This window comes from Takifugu flavidus, chromosome 11 (genome assembly GCF_003711565.1).
Source record: "Takifugu flavidus isolate HTHZ2018 chromosome 11, ASM371156v2, whole genome shotgun sequence".
Classification (NCBI taxonomy): Eukaryota; Metazoa; Chordata; class Actinopteri; order Tetraodontiformes; family Tetraodontidae; genus Takifugu; species Takifugu flavidus.
In genome coordinates, this window is record NC_079530.1 from 15207699 (window position 1) to 15223101 (window position 15403).

The 15403-nt window shown below is 48.4% G+C and overlaps 1 protein-coding gene across 3 annotated transcripts in view; it reads left to right on the forward strand.

Moving 5' to 3' along the window:
* zmiz1a (zinc finger, MIZ-type containing 1a) overlaps window positions 1-15403 on the forward strand; it is a 72435-nt gene that overhangs the window by 31191 nt on the left and 25841 nt on the right. The gene's annotated exons all lie outside the window — the stretch shown is intronic.

Sequence of the window (15403 nt, forward strand, 5' to 3'; positions counted from 1 at the left end):
GTGCTAGAAGGTGAATAATTTTCGGTGGCATCTGCACATTCTGCATTATGCTAATGAGGGAAGCTGCAAAAGCCAGATTGCCAGGAGAGAGAAGAGGAGATGGAGGGAGGAAAAGGAAGGAGGGAGCAGAGTGGAAAAGAAAGAAACAGACGGAGGCTGGTGTAAATTATGGATGCAACCTGCGATTTCCAAGAGGAAAAGAAAGGCAGAGAGAAACCTCAAGTCATGCATATCAGATTGCGCATTTGCCACATTTTCTTATCATGGTCGGTGAGCAAACTCATATCCAATCTGCCCCGTGTGTGCGTGTGTTGGGGAGGAAGCATTTCCACATCATCCATGTCAGCCTGTGTGAAGCCGTGTTGTGCTGTCAAGCGTTCTTTGAGCTCAATATGATGTGTGTTTACAGCTGTTTTGAATCTTGCCGCACCATCTTTGCAAGGGTCGTCTCGGCGTGCATCTAACGTCTTAACGTCTCTACGCGTCTCCAACGTGGGAGAACGCGGACGCTTTCGCTGAAACGCTCGGCTAATAAGCACACGGCGCACACTGTGACAGTAGTAGAAGTGAAATTTCTGTCCGACCATCCCACCCGTCAGCCCTTTTACAGCCTGTGTGAATAATGAATCCATTCTTAAGTCATGTCTGACTGGGGCCTGTGCAGCGCTGTGGTTTCCCCACCAGAGCAGGAGGTGGAGACAGGAGGGGCCCGGTCTAGAAATAGCTCATCCCGGGCTGGGAGCACCTTAGGTGGGCCTCAGTGCCAGTCTCACCTTCCTTAAACAGGATCACACAAGGGAGGCACGTGACCCTGACAAATATGAAGCTGCTGTTTTCTTCTAAGTGTATTTTAACCTTTTTGTTGTCCACCTGCAGCCGAGAACGGCGAGGTGGGGAGACACGGTGTTTTCCAAGAATCAGACGAGAAGTGAAATTGGTCTGAGCCAGCAGGGGAAGTTATGAGGCTGCCCGATAATTTGCCCACATATAAAAGTGTGTTAATGTGCAAAGTAGGTCATTTATTTGGAGCAGGGATAGCCGTAGTATGCTAGTAGGAATTTCATAAGCAGACATGTCAGTGGATTTGGCAGACTGGAGGCTTACTGTACGCATTTCTTTTTTAGTATATTAAGCTCAAACTCAAATAAGGGAAGGAGAGGGGTAGTGGGAGGTGAAAATGGCTGTGGCCAGGGACGGGATCAGTAACCACAAGCAGAGATAGCAGCCTAAAAATCAGACTAAATCAGATTACCAAACAAACAGCTAAGACGATTAATTCTGATTCTCTCTCAGTTTTCATCAGATGGACATTAAATCTGCAGTCTATCAAATCCCCTCAAATGGTTTTCTGCCTCTCTTTGCATCCCTCCTTTCCCTGTTACTCGGAGTGAAGCTCTCTCTGATCTTGGGGATCTCTGCCCTTTTGTTTCGCCTCAAGGCCGGCAGAAATTGCTTTACTACGCAGGGCATCATATCGGCCTTTAGATAAACCTTTACAACGCAAATCTGATCGCCAATCAGACACCGTGGTGCAATCTGTTAAGACCCATAATGTTTTAATAGCATCTTCATACCACACAGAAGCCGCTGTGGCTCAGTGCATTTAAAAAAAAAAAAAGTTGATTAATTTGGTTAGTATTTCAGGAAGCTTAGAAAGGCAGAGGTCATTTGAGGCTTTTCAGATTATTTGTTCTCAGCAGATATTACACACCAGGGTCGAGCTGCTTTGCCGCCGCGCTGCAGCTCCCGAGCACAAAGGACCCAGCCTTTATAAAACGTGTTATTCCACGATAACCCCGTGTGTGAAATGCTACCTGTTTAGCCGCGCTGCACCCTTCCCCGGATCACTCGCGGCACCGTATCTCCTCCCTAAGTAGTGACAACTGCGAGCAGATTTGTATTAATATCTTCCCACGTGCTCTTTGATATCGGCTGATTCATCTTTGATTCTCCCGTCAAACTCTCCCCGGCACCTCGGCGTAACATTCAAGCACAATATGGCTCTGCTCTTGACAGGCTGACAGGATGACAGCCCTGCTCTCAATCACTCCCTCCCGCCGTCTCTGTCGGTCCCTCTGACACGAGCCAACAAAGACCGCAATCAGATCACACCTAATCAGATCATCTCCAACGAGGACGCCTGGTCGCATAAATCAGAGTTGGTGAGCGCCAGGAGACGATGCTGTAGGACCGGGAATATCGAGGGCAGCCGAGACTGCGTTTGGTTGTAATAAAGGCCCCCGTGATGATGCAGATGTTGTTGAGATGAACTGAAGTCAGTCAGACCGAAGCGCGTCCCCAAACCTCCTCGTTGTTGGCAGCAGGGATGCTGCCCGGGCGCCGGGACAACTTCCGCTGATTGAGAGCTGGCTTCAGTGGCCATAGAGCTGCGCACTTGCTCAGTTTCATTAAATAGTGCTCTGGGTTTCCCTCTGTCTCCAGGAAAACACTGAAAAACGTGTGGACCTCTCATAAATCGCTGGGAAGCCCAGAACACGTTATTTTAGTCAACGCTAAATCTGTCACGAGTGATTTACGCCGATAGGAAAATGGCATTTTGGCATTTTTAGCCAGATTAACGCAGCCCCGCTGCTTTCGGACTCTACTACAACCAGTAGCTCATCCTCAATCCAAAGAGCCTCGGAGACAGAAGAACTCTGTGGGCTGTTCTGCCAAATGAAGCCTCCCCCTCTCTTTTGTGTTCGTGCTGTGAAACAAAAGGCTAGTTTGGCCAAATCAGGACTGACATCATTGGCAACAGCTGCAGGCAGCATGCGCTGTGTGTCTATGACCAAGTGTGTCTCTGCGTGTTTACGTCTGCGTGCGCGTGTTTGTGTCTGTCAAGATGAGGTGACCTGATTGCTCAGCTGAGCAGTGAGGGAAGACCCGGCCTCGCGTTGCCAGAACAGCGCCACTGAAAACACACCAGAGCCGGACCACAATGCACCCCGTCTGCCCAGCCCTCCCCTCTTCGGCTCCCTCTGCGTTTCGCCTCCTGGCGCCGCGGACTGGCGTTCCCGACCACGCCGTCGCAGATTTTGAGGCTGAAAAATGATCCACCGCCGTCTTTGCACCGCTCAATCAACCCTCAGCCACAAAAATGGCGCTCGGGGACGAATCCCGTGCATATTTCTGATCATTACCACCGAGTTTGCACAAAATATTTTGAACACCGCTGGAAATATTCACACATTTTTTTCATATTTAGCAATAATTCAGAACTGCCTCCAGGAGAAGGTTGACACGGTACATTGGAATCAATCAGCTCACAGATTTGGGAAGAATTTTCTGGAGAATTGGCGTCAGTGTTTTACATGATCGTGATTTGGCTTTCTGAAAACAATTAGCCGAAATGAACAGTGGGCTGCTGGCCCCCTACATGAACACATAACGAGCCTCCTTTAACACACACAGCCCCCCCCCCACCCCACGGGAGCCTCACCTCAGTGGCCCTGTGGCAAATCATGTGTTTTTGTGTGAAGCTTAATAACCTTACTAGAGCCATCCCACCCCTGCTGTTCTGTCTTATTACTCTTGTCTGTCCTCGGCGTTGTTTGGAGGAAGGGAAAAAGGTGGGGGATGGATTTCAGGCGGCACCTCGGGGAGCGCAGATATAGGTTAATGGTGAGGATGAGGAGGGCTGAGGTGGAGAAAATACAGCGGAGGAGAAGGCTGCAATGAGAAACAGTGAATGGAGGAGAAGAGCGGGGGGTTAGCGGCTGTAGTGGCAGAGTCCAGATAAGTGATGGATTACTGGATCCACACTAAGAATGGGATTTTTTTTGTTCTTCACGCTGGTGTTGGCGGGAGAAAAAAGGCCTGAATATTTAATTACATGTATTTTATTGAGACCTTCACCAGTACGTTCCTTCCCTCCTCCCTGTGTCGGTGGTGCTGGAGTCTTTCAAATGTGGTGCATCAGTACACACACCTTTATGTGGTTGCGTCAGGTGTGTGTTTTCAGCACAGTTGTGGATCCAACAGGTGTTTCGCTGTGGGTTTGGTGCCTTGTTGGGGTCCGAATGCATCACAGCGCCGCAGAAGGTCGGGTGGGTGTCTGGTTGCAGGTCAGAGTGGAAACCCAAAGGCTCGGATTGGGTCAACTGTTGTGCTCCGCCGGCCCTCAGAGGTTAGAGTTTAGCACAGCGAGGGGCGGAATATGAAATCTTTTGCGTTGGAAAATTCAAAAAAATTGTATTATTTATAGAATTATTCTCTCTGGCAAAAATGATTCAGGGCTGATGCTTTTCAACACAAGCAAATTTTAACCTTCTTCATCGTTTCATCATTAATACTTGATAAATGTGGCCGTCACACGGAGAAGTCAGGTTGTAAACGCCACAACAATCTGACAACGCAAGTCAAGAGTTACAGTAACGCGTTATCATGTCTGAAAAACCAAAAGAGGAGTTACATTAAAACGACACAAGGCGCCTCGTCTTTCCCTGCCACTCTTTCTCCCGCTGCCGTCTCTCTAGTCTTTTCTACCCCTCTTATACAGAAATAGACTGTTCTTCCATTTAGTCTCATTCTGTCGCTCTCTGTGCACCTGTTTGTCATCTCGTGCCCCGTAGCTCTCTGCCAATAGCTAAAGATCTCAGGATGGCTCATATAGTTTAATTTCAGGGGGAGGAAGTTGAATCCAAATGCTCGTCCCGGTCAACTGTTTTCAAATGGAATGATGGTTGTAGGAATCTATCAGAAAGTCTGTCAGGTTGTTTTCTGCATTTATTGTGACTGTTTTACATTTGCTTGACATTTATCTGGTCAAGTAGCAACGGATGCATGTCCGGCATTCATAAAATGAAGCGGAAGGACGCAACTCTGGGAAAAAGATGTCGTCTCCCTTCTAAGAATAAGCAGGGGTTTAACAGGTGGAGATCCAGTTCAATGGTCAGCTGCTGACTCAAGGCAGTGGAGGCTAACTGGAGCTTCTCTATCCAAATTACTCCTTTGGTCAGTTTACGTGGGATCCATTCACTGCTGCTATTGTGTTCCCACACTTGATTATTGTGTGTGCGGTCTGCGCTGCCTGTTTTGATGAAGGAGATCTGTATTGCCCCTCGCAGAGTGGCTCATAAAAATCGATGTCTGATTTGCCTGACACTTGATGGAAGATTTAATGCCGCCATATGCTCCTACCTGCTTAAAAATGAAGAGTAATAGCAACAAATGGACTCATGTTAAAGCTGCTGAGTTGGACACACTGTGGAGGAAGGCGCCAGGTGGAATACAAGAACGTCCACCTCTCTCGCTGCACAGCTGTTTGATTCAGCTGTTGGGCCACTGGAGACCATTGCCTGGAGTACTGGGAGCTCCAGCGTAGGTTAGCGTGCTATAATTAAAAAGCATACCAATTTAGCGTGGCTAGCTTGCGTAACTTCAGGAACTGGTGGGGCGGATGCAGCCAGTCTTATCGGGTTGCTACTCCCTATAGTTCTGTGACTATGGAATGAACATCTGTTGCACACCCACCGACGGACTGATGTAAACATGTGTGCATCTGTGTGCAGTGTCCTCCGTGCTACCTGTTCATTCTCTCTTTGTGTGCACACTGACCAGACTCTGCAAACGACCACTGCCTGCCCAGCGCTCAAAAATCAATGGCTGCTCCTTTTCTGTCCTCCAGCATCCTCCTGTAATCTGCAATGAATACAAAGCACATACTGTAGCGCAGGAGCGGCGTGCTCATACACCTCTCCTTTAAGACGCCTCCTCCTTAAGCTGCGCCGGCTCGGTCACACGCAGCGCCGCAGGAGATTGGGCTAAATTACTAGTCAGTTACACTTAATTGGAAGAAATATGGCTGGCGTTGGAGTATGTTTGCACCTAACAAGGCTTGAGCGAGACCCGTACCGCTGCAGCTGTCACCGAGCTGCAAAGTTTATTATTACTCATGCTATATACGCCGGGCTCTGCCAACAAATCAAACAAGGCAGCCAAGAGCGCAAGTGAAACATTATCCATCTTCCATTGTTTCGCCTAGCATAGCAAAACGGTTAACAACAGTTTATTTAGCCGGTGGACGAAAGAGATCAAGCCTTTCTTTCCACCATTATGCAGGTTTTTCCTCTCGCTGCCCTACAGGGATTAAAGGTGGCGGCAGTGGTGGGTGGTGGCGGTGGTGGTGGGGGGGAAGGGGTGGCAGATTAGCATTGACTGTCCAGCATGTCCGTCTGTCTGCCATCAGAAAGCAGAATTCATTTGTGTGATCCAGGCGCTTATGCTCAGCTGTCCGCGCTTGGTCTGTGTGTTGCGCGGCAGAGGGAAGGATTGGCGTGCACGCAGGGACAGCACACAGCATCTGCAGCTCGGAACAAACAAATCCCAAATAATTGGACTGTTGCGGAGCGGGTAGAATTGTGTGTTTGACCAGTGTTTCATGTGAAACCCTATTTATATTCCTCTACATTTCCTTAATTGCACTAATGCTATCGATGCTGCTGCTGCCAGCTTTCAAAAGGTGGGAAAGACACAAACATTGAGAGAGAGTCCAGGTTTACGGTGGGGGGTTGGGGGGGGGGGGTGGGGGTGGGGTTGGGGGGGGGTTGCGTAGGGTTTCCTGTTGATGGATGGAGCCAGCCTGTAAATCTTTGGGAGAGATTTGGAGCAGGATTGCAGAGGTCTGTGGGGTCTCTGAAGGAAGTACTGTAGGACAGCGGGGGGAAGTGAGCGAGTGAGTGAGGGAGCGAAACAAAAGGGGCTGTCATTAATCAACCTCCCTCCACCTGCCACCTCTCCTCTCTGCCTCCTGTCCTCTCTTTATCCCTCCTGTCACCCCTCTTTAATCTCCTCCCCTTCTTGCTCACCGTGTTTTTGTTCCAAGAGCAGCCGTCTGTTGTGAGCAGGCCCTTCCTGACCGCTGGTGGCAGTTTACCGACCGCCCGACATCACTTCCCCAGATGTTAATGCTATTACCATCAGACATCATGCTCTCCATTGAGGAGAGTGGATCTCAGCTGAGGCTAAACACGATTTAAGTTTTCTTAATTCACTTATCCTCGGTTCGTTCTGCCCCCTGCCACCAGCCTCTGAGCTCCCCGGTCAGTGCGGCCCACTAATGCCCTGCTGAGACTGCTGTAATGCCGAGGCCACCTCGTTTGGTTGCTTTAAAGCCACTAAGAACATCACAAGGTGCTTCATCAGGTCACAACACCTGACTGGAGCTGCTGTGTGATTGTGTCTGCGTAGCGTACCGGCTAAATTTGACCTTTTCTATTGTTTTCTTTCATCATCTGTCGTGTCCCTGGTTGAAAGTCATCAATTAGTTTTTTAGATTTTGCAATAATTTTTAAAAATGAATACCAATTTAATAGATTTCACCTGTTTGATCCTGCCTAACATACTATTTCAACAGTCTGTCTTAGACTCTTTTTTAAACCAAAAAGTCCTTTTGATAGTGCTACACACAAATTTATCCCTCTGATTGGGTGAAATTAGACACATAATAGCAGCAAAGCCTGACAACACAGTCCAAATCAAAGCAACGTAAAATGCTCCTGTCTCTTCTGTAAGATTTGCATTTCACAACACTTCCTTATCATGTGCGGTATCGTGCCTCTATATTAAATGTGCAACAGTGTGGGCTCATTAAAAATGCATGCTGTGCATTGAGCTTAGGAGGCCAATTATCCCACCTAGATCCATTACAGTGGCTGATAATAAAACCAGCCCCTGCAGCCTGCGTCCCCCGGATCGCCTCAGCTGCCTTCACCTATCACCTCTCTTTTTTCTCTCCCCACTCCTTCAGTGCAGCCGCCTGTTGTCTTCAAACCGGATCATCAGTAAACAGGCTTTTCACTGGATTTGAAGGAGTGTGGTGTTTTGATCTGTCAGGATTTGTCGCCGCATGTGTGTCTGAGTGCGTTCAGGGGCCGCCGCTGCACTCTGCAGGTGCCAGAGGATAATTGTATTACAGTGAAAGGCGGACATTTTAAACACGCATGGACGAGAAAAAAAACCCCAAACCCTCAGGAGGCCCACGCATGTGTAAGCGTATAGCTGCGACGGTCACAGTCCACGCTGTGTCATCACGATTTCTGACAGGAGTGTCTTAAGAAGATGAGGGCGCCTGAAGCACAGAGGCTGTTTTGCCACCACATGTTGAGCATCAAATAGAGACGCATGTGGGAAGCGACTGCACCACCAGAGCACTTTAAAACAGCCCATACGGCGGGCCGGCTCATCAGTGGGCTCAACATTAGTGGGTACACCTGCAAATATATAATGCTCAGCCAGCAGATTGTGTTTTCCTGTGCGTTTGCACATGCATCGCTGACGGCTTGCCCTTTGAGGATCAGGGGAAGTTTATCTTGCAGCAGGCAGCAGCAGAAGGTATTAAGTGATGTAATGACACTAATGATTAGGTTTAAAACATGCACACATAGGATGAGGTAGAGGTAAAATAAATCCCATTTGATGTCAGAAGGACCAAAGAGGTTGCTTAAGTTTAGGAAACAGTTGATTGCATTTAACTGTAAATGCTAATGTGTTAGCTTTGCACGTACACAGAAGGAAAGATTCCGACAAGTTCCTGGGGCAGACATCTCATAGAAATTGTGATAATTCAAATACCTCAGTTTTACCTGATTCCAGCTGTATCTGCAGCATCTGAAAACCTGCCTGAGATTCTGCAGAACCACCCCGGCTCCGTGCTGCATGTGCAACTTAGCGTATATTGAGAATCTCCTAATCTAATCCCAAGAAATCCTGTTCTGCATGTGTAAACGGTGCGTTACACGAATCAAAAGGCTATAAGGGGTGGTTATTGTTGAGAACATGACTGCCTTTTTCCTGATGACACATCTTTGTTGTTGACAGTCCGATCTGCTTGGAATTGCAAGAAAGTGGAGGGTATTGTAAGTGGGAACGTCTCCACCCTCTTTTCCTTTTTGGATCTCTCCTCTCAACAGTGTTAACAGGCCTCGCAGAGCGAGCTCCACATGGGAGTAAGAGGAAGTCGTTGGAGTGGATTTTATATGGGGCTTGACCCTCTTTGTGTCATCTTCTAGCTGCGGTTTCTTCTCGGTAAAAGGTCTCCAACAAGCAGTGAACACAAGAAGTCCTTGGTCGCCACTGGAATTCAAAACGGTCAAATTTTCTGGCTGATTCGTCGGCGAGCACTCGGCCTTCTCTGCCGTGCGTGCGTGCTTTATCTAAAACACACCCCCTTTCACACGCATACCAGTTTCTCTACACTCGTGTATTACATGGCACTCGCTGGAAAAACTAAATTGGAGACAGAGTATTTGCCGTCTGTGGGGCTTGGAAGAGGGTTCAAGCTTGGAAAGCTGGCTTTCCTCTCAGGAAGTGTTGTTCCTCACCGCTCTCCATAAACACTGGAAAAGAGACGCAAAAAAATGTCCCAGACTCACTATTTCCACTGTAAACACTTATTGTACTGCTCCCTGTTCCATTTCTCTGGTGCAGCGTGTGTATTTCATATATGTGTGCGTGTCAGAAGAGATTCAGGGATTTGGGAATCTCTACCACTCCCTCTAATTGTGAATGTAGCGTTAATTCTTATTCACACCGAGGCTTTTTATATCAACAGCTGTCAAAAGTAGAGCAATAAAACAGGGCTTGCTCATTCGTGAAATCCCTGAGGTAAATGTGCCGGGAAGTTGTGAGTGAATTACCTTTCACAGCAGCGCAAATTTACTTTTCCGCCCGTAACAAGTGGCCGCGTCGTCGTTCTCGCTGTGTGCCACGACGAGTTAATAAATGTGCAACAGCAAGAGGGGGAATGCTGGTTTCAGCTGTCGTGGCGTTTAGTCGTCGTGCTGCAAAATCATAATTGACAGGAGAAGAAAAAAAACGCCAAATAGTTCGCGAAATGTTCGCAGTTTGTCATTTTGACAGGGTCCGGCAGAATTGATCGTGGAGAAGTTGTTTCACGGTTTTATTTTTAAATCGTCAAAGTCTTGTCTCCGCGTGTCAATCAATGTTATTTATCTATTTTTACATTTGTGAATGTATTTTGGAACACCAAAAAATACTACAAATGTTTTGATAACCTTTGCTAGTAGTCTGCCAGCTATGGTTAAAACATCAAGCTTCTTTCTTAAACAGCACCCTAACCTGTGTGTGTGTGTGTGTGTGTGTGTGTGTGTGTGTGTGTGTGTGTGTGCGCATGTGTGTGTGTGTGTGAGAGAGAGAGAGGTTAGAAACCCCTTTTTTATTACATTTCCTCCGCAGTGAAAGAGGAGGCAAGATGGACACTCCATATCTCCCTGCTGCGCCAGAAAACTCATCTAAATGGAAAACACATTGTCTTCATTATTTTGCAAGAGCTGAAAGAACAGGGTTGTCATGGTAACAGCCATCTAAGTGAGCGCAAACGGGCGGCCGAGGGGCTGGTTTTAGGGCCAGAGGAATGGAGAGTGAAAAAAAGAAGTGGAGGAGGGAGGTAGGGAGGGAGGAGGAGGGGAGAGGAGGGGAAGGGGCTGGTTGGTGGAAAGAGAGCAGTGAGAGATGAAGAGAATTAAGATGGAAGAAAAGACAATAGCAGTGTGGGGGGGTGGGGGGGGGTGGAGAGGAGGAGAGGGAAAAAAATGGGGAAAGGGAGCAAAGGGTTCACAAGAGGAGGCAGGGAGTGTCTTTTCCCGTGGAGCCAGACGGCGCAAATGGCCAGTTAGTGGCTTTCAGAGATGAGTTCAGAGGCCCTTATTAATTTCAAGGGGCAGCAAGATGGTAGATTTAACATCTGAGGGAGTCTGGTCCAGCAGTGCCTCCCTGCAGCCCCGCTGGCGCTGGCGCTGGCGCTGGCGCTGGCGCTGCGGCTGTTGGCGTGGACGCAGGCTGATGCACAGTCGGGGAAAGAGCTGTCGCCGGCTGAGATAACATTAACGGACACGGCGCTTTGGTAAACACGCTGGCCCAAAGGTGGTCAACAACCGGCCTCCTATCGCCTTCATTAATCTCCGCCCGAGACTGGAAGCAACACGCCGAGGCGGCCCGTTATCATATATCGACTTCTACTGAATCTACGAACCGCACCGAGGACGCGGGGCGACATCTCACCCAGTCCGGTCCCTCTCTCTGCTCGTGAGCGCCATTGTCTGCGTGGATTTCCTCGACGCTCCCGTCAGTTCAGCATCAACTCCAGGATCTGAGCTGTCGCTGAGGAAAAGACCAATGCGATTGTTTATTTACGAGTTGTCTGCTACCTCTCCGCTACATCGCCGGTGGCTCGAGCGCGACTGAGGCCTGACGTGACATCGTTCTGACAGCCATCGGGTGATTAAGGAAATTAAAGTAATTGCCTCAGTCTTTGTCATGTAAATACTCCTAACCCTTTCCCTGGAGTGTTTGACTTGGCTTTGACATCCACAGGGATCCCAGATCCATCTGCGGGCTTCCACAAAGAGCCCCTATCATTATCGTTCCACTTCAAACGCGCTGCGCTTACATCTATCACAGATGACGCCGGCGTAGAAGTCATTAATACTCCCTTTTTTGTCTCGGGATTGATACGCTTAAGATGGTAACAACTCTTCCAGCGCCGCGGGATCCTTCAGCGCCGAATCCGCGGCGCGATGGAAGGAATTAAGTCGCTGTCTTTCAGTCATTGCTAACCTCCAGATGTGTAATCACAGTGGAGGGAAGAGCGATGAGCGCGGTTAGCGACTGACCAGTATTTAGGGAAAAGACAACATGTGCCTGGTCGGCTGTTAGGCTGCGCTGGCTGGCTCGCCAGCTGCGTGGCCGCCTGTAGGTCTTAGTGATTCATGTCACACTGTAATTGGTTTACCTGCTCCCTGTGTGTCTGTGCTCTGAGAGGACCAAAACAAATTACCCAGGGATGACCTCTTGCCATTCCTCTCCCCGCTCTGCAGCCATTTCCTCCTATCTCTCCGTGCATGTCTCTCCCAGCATCCTGCTACGTGTAATACGTCTTCTGAGCGTTTTCCTCTCTCCCTCGCTCGTCCATTTCCTCATCCCTTCCCCCCTTCCCTCCTCACACACCTGAATTTCACAAGCCAAGCATCTTGGAGAAGGAGGATATCGGAATACTTGTTTACCCTTTAAAGCCTTTGAGGTGTGACGGCGTGCGTTTCTGTGCGTCGTCTATGTCAAACATCGTTTTTTTAGCGTGAAGATAAGCTGATATGTTAGCACGCGCGCGTGCGTCAGATCATCACAAATAACCACACGTGGTCTAGGATGGTTCTTTGTTGCGTGCTGAAAGAGTTTATTTGAAAGCTGCATCGGAGCACAGCATTTCAATGCGGCTTTTTTGCACAGGTAGTAGCTGTGCAGTCCGTCCCCTCTGTGATGGATACCGCTCGCTCCGTATACACCATTAGCCAGGTTTTCCTTTTTAGCAGCCAGCAGATCTTTTGTGCCCTCCGTGACTCGTGGCCTCGCTCCGATATCGTTGCAAATTCACACAGCCGCGCGCCGAGCGATACAAATAAGTGCACCATTCTACTCTATGTGTCAGAAGGTCTCGCTGTGTCTCCCAAAAAAACCCAACAGTCAAAGCTTTTCAGCGCCTGTGAAAAGCTCCAGACATTATTTGTATTTGTTGGGCCTCTAGTTAGGAAACTCCTCATGTTGGGGGGGGTTAGCTCACAACAGGTTTGTACTGGTGTCCTTCAACATTTGTCTGCGCCACTAAAAAATTGTGGCGGCGATAACACAGACTGTGTTTAACATTTCAGAAACAGTACCCACCAAAAACCAAGCGAGCAGGACTCTCCTGTTCACCTCTTGGTGAATGCCTGTTTTTCCTGAGCTATCAGCCATCCACTGAATTTCTCCACCGAGTGGGTGCCCTCATGCGCGGTTGTTTGTGCAATTTTTATCTTTTTAAAAAAATCCTCCAAAGCCAAAGCTGTGTTAATTGTTTCGCAAGGGTTGTTGCATCAAATCCCCACCATAACCTATTTGTGGAGTCCTTTCACAGGATGTGTAGAAGGACTCTAACTTAGACTCTAACTCTATTTTATGCCGTATCCGTGGCCTCGTACCCCAGAACCCAGAGCTACTCTACAGGTGCTTTTAGACATTTTGCTCCACTGAGTGCTGAAAAAGCCCGGCTGCGGTTCTTTTTTAGCAAGGACTGTATAAGAGTATCAAAGACGAGGGGAGTCGAGGGCAGCCTGGCACAGATATATTTTTGCTCTCCCTAATGACACCAATACCATTTCATGGCTTAGTGAGCAGATTGAATCACCCTCACTCTTTGTCTCACTCCGTGCCCCCGTCTCCCTGTTTTCTTTGGTGCACACACACACACACACACACACACACACACACACACACACACACACATGCACACGCACAGGCAGTGTCCGCTGCTCTCAGATTTACATTCATGTGCTACCGTACATCGGTGTGTTGTTTAATTGCATTTGGGTCAGCAGTTTGCCACCGCTGAAACCAGAAGACATGGAATTTGTCAGTTTACTCATTCGGCAGTGGCAGGGGGCCGTGTGTGAGCTAACAGCTCCGCTGGAGTCAGGCCCGCAAGGTTAGCTTTACACAAGCCGGCCAGGCTGAACTGTCAATCACTCTGCTCCTCCTCCCTGTGTTCCCCCCCTCTTTACCCTCTCACCAGCTCTTCTCTATCTTCTCATCTCCACTTTTATCCCTCTCCCGCGACCCCATCTCCGATATTTGTCTCATAAATGTACTAGTCCGCTGTTATTACACTTAATAAAGCTTACAGGACTGGTTCACTCAAAGGGCTTAGTGTTCCAGGCGGTGTTAAAGGTTACACATCGGCCTTGTGTTTGCTCCATCTTGCATGACAAGATAGAAATCTAGCTTTTGCGGCTGTGGAAAATCATATGAGGCAGTCAGATATACAATCATACCCAGCTGGTATTTATAGGCCTGGGCAACTGGAACGCTCTGTGGAATAGGGAGTAATTCATTCATCATGTGACACCAAAGCTCACAGATGACCTGATTTCGTATCTGATGGCGAGATAGCCGACCCTTCCCCTGTGAAGACCACGCAGTTACATGTGGGCGCACACAAACGCTTCTCTAAACGAAGAAACCGCTTAGAGAATATTATCTTGTACAAATATATTGTCACACAACGATGGCGCTACACTGGCAATATTTACTTTTGGTCGCGAGCAATTTCACATCCACATTGAACGGCAGAGCTATAAAACTGCGTCATTCTTGGTGTAAAGTTACATCACGCCTGTAATATCTGCACGCCAAGTTGGTGAGGGTTTGAGAGAAAAGTTTGGGCATAAAGTGTGGAATGGCTGAGTGAGCGTGGGTGAATTAATGGGGAGGGAGATATGATGGAAAGGAACAACCCCTCACACTTTGGTGCGAATCCATTAACAGGCTGGATCTGGGAAATTTGAGGTGGAACCGAAATGAAATCAGCATCAATCATCAGCTACTAGACCGGTCGACGCATTGACAGTGTAAATGTTTATTTAGAGACTTTTTTTTAAACACAAAAGCAGGCAGCAACAACCACACACCCCCGACCTGCGTCGATGCCTGGCAATACTCAGAGTTTCAGCACCGCGGTCATGTGTGCGCGCTTGTGTTCTGTCGTCCTTGGTATGCTTAAGTACACACGCACGCCTCCGCCGCTGCAGGTGCGTGTTGAGCCCGGCGGCGCGAGGCCGCCGTTGAGGTTTTTGAAACGTGGCCACGATTCACAATTTTCACATTTTAATGGGTGGCTGGGACGCATGAAATGCAATTTTATTCACGTCTCGGGATGTTACCGGCATGCTCGTGTTTTTCCTGGATGTCTCGGCGCGGATGTTGGCATCGGGCATCTAGCGGGCTGGTAAATTAACTCCATCGTTGGAAGGTGTGACAGTTAGCGTCGTTGACTGTCGTGTTTTCCTGAATTCTACTGCTTGGTGTAAACTTGGAACATAAATGAGGCTGAGGGGAGGACAGGGCTGCACTGTTCCTGTTTAATGCACGTGGTGCCTCAAACTGAGTGGTGAAATGATTTGACGCTCCTGTAGATATCTGGTAGCACATACCTGCCATACTGGCCAGCTGAAGCTCCATATTTATAGACGGCAGCGATGCGGCTCACGTATCCTCACATCTCAGCTGTTAGCATTGCAGTGTTGGGTGTCACATAGCTGCCCAGTGCTTCTGTGGTTGTCACATTAAAATGGAATACAAACAAACACCAACATTTAGCATTTATTTTTATTTCACCTGTGGGACGAGTTTTTTTCTTTTTTACGAGACCATCGCGGGTTGAGTTTTATCAGAGCTGGAAGTTTTTGATGTGATCAATATCTGGCCTCAGAGACGTGGAGAAGATGAACAAAATAATGCATATAGGAGAAGAGGATAGAAAGGCAGGTGATATTGGGAGAGGGCTTGCATAAATGGGAGAGTGGAGCGAATAAAGGCAGCAAAAGCAGGGGGAAAAAGGGCTGCCGGGGTGGAG